At 46.2% G+C, this 4,117-nt stretch overlaps 1 protein-coding gene across 3 annotated transcripts in view; it reads right to left on the reverse strand.

The window, feature by feature from the left end:
- The window catches only part of TESPA1 (thymocyte expressed, positive selection associated 1), a 361,089-nt gene extending 357,173 nt beyond the window's left edge, over positions 1-3,916 (reverse strand). For 2 of the 3 annotated variants that reach the window (XR_005837975.1, XM_040642595.1), the window contains exons 1-2: positions 3,719-3,916; positions 3,048-3,311 (exon numbers count right to left, since the gene is read on the reverse strand). The gene's annotated coding sequence lies outside the window, so the exon portion shown is untranslated. The remainder of the gene's footprint in view (positions 1-3,047; positions 3,312-3,718) is intronic. The other variant, XM_040642596.1, reaches the window with a different exon arrangement.
- Between the last annotated feature and the right edge of the window lie 201 nt (positions 3,917-4,117).

Here is a 4,117-nt window from a genome sequence, read left to right on the forward strand (position 1 = left end):
TAATAAACGATAGCAATTATTATTATTAGTTTTCCCTCAGTCTAAGCCATTCACTAAAGTCAGAACACGCTCAGGAATAAGAAGGAAGAAGGAGTGAGCAGCAGGGTATAATAGCGGATGTAAAATCCAGATGGAGGAGATTATGCTAAGTGAAATAAGTCAAGCAGAGAAAGACAATTATCACATGATTTCTCTCATCTATGGAACATAAGAACTAGGAAGATCGGTAGGGGAAGAAAGGGATAAAGAAAGGGGTGGTAATCAGAAGGGGGAATGAAACATGAGAGACTATGGACTCTGAGAAACAAACTGAGGGCTTCAGAGGGGAGGGGGGTGGGGAATGGGATAGACCGGTGATGGGTAGTAAGGAGGGCACGTATTGCATGGTGCACTGGGTGTTATACGCAACTAATGAATCATCGAACTTTACATCGGAAACCGGGGATGTACTGCATGGTGACTAACATAATATAATAAAAAAACATTAAAATTAAAAAAATAATAATAAAGTAAAATCCAGATGGGGAAAGAGGGACACAGCTGCTGGGCAGAGATAAAACATAAACTGTAAGTAGTTCCTTCCTTCTTCCTTCATGCCCAGACGGACCTGAGAGATCATCTAATGCTGGTCAGTCATTTTGAAAAAGAGAAAGGGCGGCAGGGGGAGAAAGTGAGAAGAGAGAGAGAGAAGGAGAGAGAGGGAGAGGGAGAGAGAAGGGGAGGATTATCTGAAATCACATAGACTATTAAGGTTATGAATGGGACTGAAACTCACAAGATCTGAGCCCCAGGTCTCTGCTTTTTCCTTTACACCACAGCGCCTTCCTCATGCCCCTGTAGTTTCCACTCTGGGCCTCCTCCCGGGAACATGTATCAGACAGACCTCTCTTCTCTTCTGTCTGTATTGTGCCTACACCCAAGCAGGGCCTGTAAACGGGGAATGAGAGTGAAAACAAGCGTGGGAGGAGAGAAGAAGGAAACAGAGTTTCCATGATGGGGCCCACAAGACCTTCTGCATCTTATCCCCATTTACAGCCAAGATATGCACATATCAGCTCCATTGCAAAGGGCTGTGGGAAACCCCAGGACCGCCATTTTGCTGCAGATGGGACAACCTCCACCTCAAGCCAGGTTGACTGCACCCCATTCGGCACACACCCCAACCTGCAAAATGTTCTCACATTCCTTCATAGATAGGAAATACATTCCTAATTTCTAGTTCTCGTCCATGTCACTGCAGTCGGGAAGATCTTCAGAACAAAAATTCCCCTGAGCCTAGCATTGGAGCATTCCGAGACTCCTATGGTCTAAAGCAGCCGTTCAATCTATTTCAGGGAAAAAAGGGGGATGTTATTTGATAAACAATATGAAGAAAAATTCCAATGAATGAATATAACTATTTTACCCTCCGCTCTTACCCTCTCTCTCCCATAAATAATTTCAGCTGAAAAATACTGAAAGAAGACCATCTAAAACCTCTTTCTCTCTCCTTCCTTTTCTTCCCTATGCCCACCTCCGCGGTGTGAATGAGTTTTATGGGAGCCTCATAAAGTGCCATGGGAAACATTAAAGGTATACATTTGGAAAAGAGTAATCCTGTGCTCTCAGTGTTGGGAGGCATGGAATTTTTTTCACCTGGATGGGCTACAAAGACAGCAGGGCGAAGAAACATACGTTTAACCTGTCCTGGTTTGCAGATGGCCTGGTCTGGAGACAGGAGTGAGCGTGAGCAGATTTCTTAGCTCTGTGACTCCATGTCTTCAATTTTTCAGTCCTGTTTCCATGGGAATGCAGTTCTTTCCCTCATGTGCTCATTTTAATTCTCCCCTCTTTTTCTTTCACAATGATCTACACCCTCTCTTCTCTGAATCTGTGTTTAGGCCTTTCTTTCTTTTTCTTTTTTTTTTAAATTTTTTTATTGTATTATGCTACTCACCATACAGTACATCCCTAGTTTTTGATGTAAAGTTCCATGACTCATTGTTTGCGTATAACACCCAGTGCTCCATGCGATATGTGCCCTCCTTAATACCCATCACCAGCCTATCCCAATCTCCTACCCCCCTCCCCTCTGAAGCCCTCAGTTTGTTTCTGCATTGGGCTTGGGTGTGGGCAGGGTACAAAGTACTGTGGGTACTAGAATAACCACTTTGGTTTTGTCCTTTCAGTGGAAAGCAGAATAGTTGCCAGTTATCAAGTGGTGTAAGTGTCTGATCTTTTTCCCTTACTGTAGCCCAGGGTGGACCCATGAGTCATGGTCTAAGGCGGGACCAAACTTCCTCTCCATTCTCTATTAGAAGCCCTGAACTAAAAATGACTGTGTTGATTCCCAGGGCTGCTACGTAATGCTTAATCCCAGGGCTCCATCCTCCTTTCAGGGGCCAGGGGAGTTATGAGAAACAGCTGTGAGTAGGGCTGTAAAGAGTTTCTAAACTCCCCGCGGTGCCCGTGAATAAGAAATCATTTGTTAGGTCTCTTTCTATCTCTCTTGCTACATCTTCTGCTTGTTATCTCTGATGATATTCTAGTAGAGATAGATAATAAACCTGGCCTACCCTCCTCCTAGTACTGCTTCCCGTTACAGGAGAATCATACCAGATCTTCAGCTCCAATCACTCAAGCCCAACACCCGGCAATCTGCAGCTCAGACACATAAGCTGAAAGCCTCCCACCTCCAACTTCCTACCCTCAGCACCTGCTACATACTGTCTCAAAAGTCCTCTCTCCTAGACAGGCAGCCACTTGTGGTAGAGTCACTGGTACTTATAAATGCTCATGATCTTATCAAACCATTTCTGGGGGGCTCTTTTATCTTGTCGCTGTTCTGTGTAGGGGACCCGCCTCTTCTCCACCCACTGGAAAGCTCAGCAGCATAGCAGGGGCCTGGGAAAACCCCAGTGTGGACCATCTTTCCACTCCTCTACCTTCCCCAAAAGTCATGTAGGTGGTGACATGCTGAGCCCGGCTGCCAGTAAGACAAGGGATGCTGGAGGGGCACAGACCCTCCCCCACCCGAGATGACGTAAGTCATTAAGTGGTCAACATACCCCTCCATCCTCCTCTGAGATGTACAGCCTGAGAGACAACCCCCACAGATGGTTATCACTCTTGAGCCTTCCAGTGAAGCTGGCCTGGCACCGTCCAGCGTGTGACTTCTCCCTCCTATCGACGCCCAGCCTGTCTTGCTGTAGCTTATCTCCTGGCCAGCTTTCTCCTGCAGCTTCGGAGGACAGTAGTCCCCCCACACAAAGCAGCACCGGTTTAGGCGGGGTCTTTCCACTAGTTCACAGTTACAAGCACGAGAATGGGACCTGCAGGGAAGTGAGAAACTTGTCTCCTTGAGAATCTTTCAAAGTTAGAATCGGCTTGAAATTACAGCACAAGGGAGTATAGCAAGACACAGAGAGGAACTTCCCACATGAGAAAGGTGAAACATTCCTAAATAGTAATTCGGACCATCCGAAGAACCCATGGTTTGTGGCCCTAAATAGAGTACCTCTCCTGTAATTGGAAGAAGAAGAAAAAAAAGTAAAGTGTCCTTTCTATTCCAAGAGGCACAGTGATGAATTTTTTAAGATTGAAGTCAGGGATGTGGGAGATTTTCTCCTGATTTTTCCCTTTTCTTGGCAACCTGATTTCTCTCCTACCTGTTTCCTCTATCTCCCGGCACTGTCCCAAATCAGTATAGTCTTAAAATCGAGGTGGAAATTATACTCACGGGTCTGCAGGCAGAGAGCAGAGTTTGAGGCAGAGCAGTTAGCAAAGTCGGGCCAAGCCCTTCCCAGGTATCGGGGTCTGAGTGAGGACAATGACAAAATATCATATTGCATGTTGTACCTTTCTCTCTGTCCTCATTAAACTGCTGTTGCCAGCTCAGAAAGGGGAAGCGGAAATGAGAACACACGCACACACACACACACACACACACACATGCACACACACACACACACATGCGTAGTCCCCGCCTCCTACCCCAGCCACATCCTTTGCTGTAGCTCAGGAGACTGAAGAACAAAAGACCTGAAGTCACTGAGCTCACCAGTAAGGAGCCCTTCCTGTCAGAGGGCTGCCTTGGCCTTTGTGAAACAAGAGATCTTTTCCTATTAAGGGAAAGGTA

This window comes from Ursus maritimus, unplaced genomic scaffold (genome assembly GCF_017311325.1).
Source record: "Ursus maritimus isolate PB19 unplaced genomic scaffold, ASM1731132v1 scaffold_26, whole genome shotgun sequence".
NCBI lineage: Eukaryota > Metazoa > Chordata > Mammalia > Carnivora > Ursidae > Ursus > Ursus maritimus.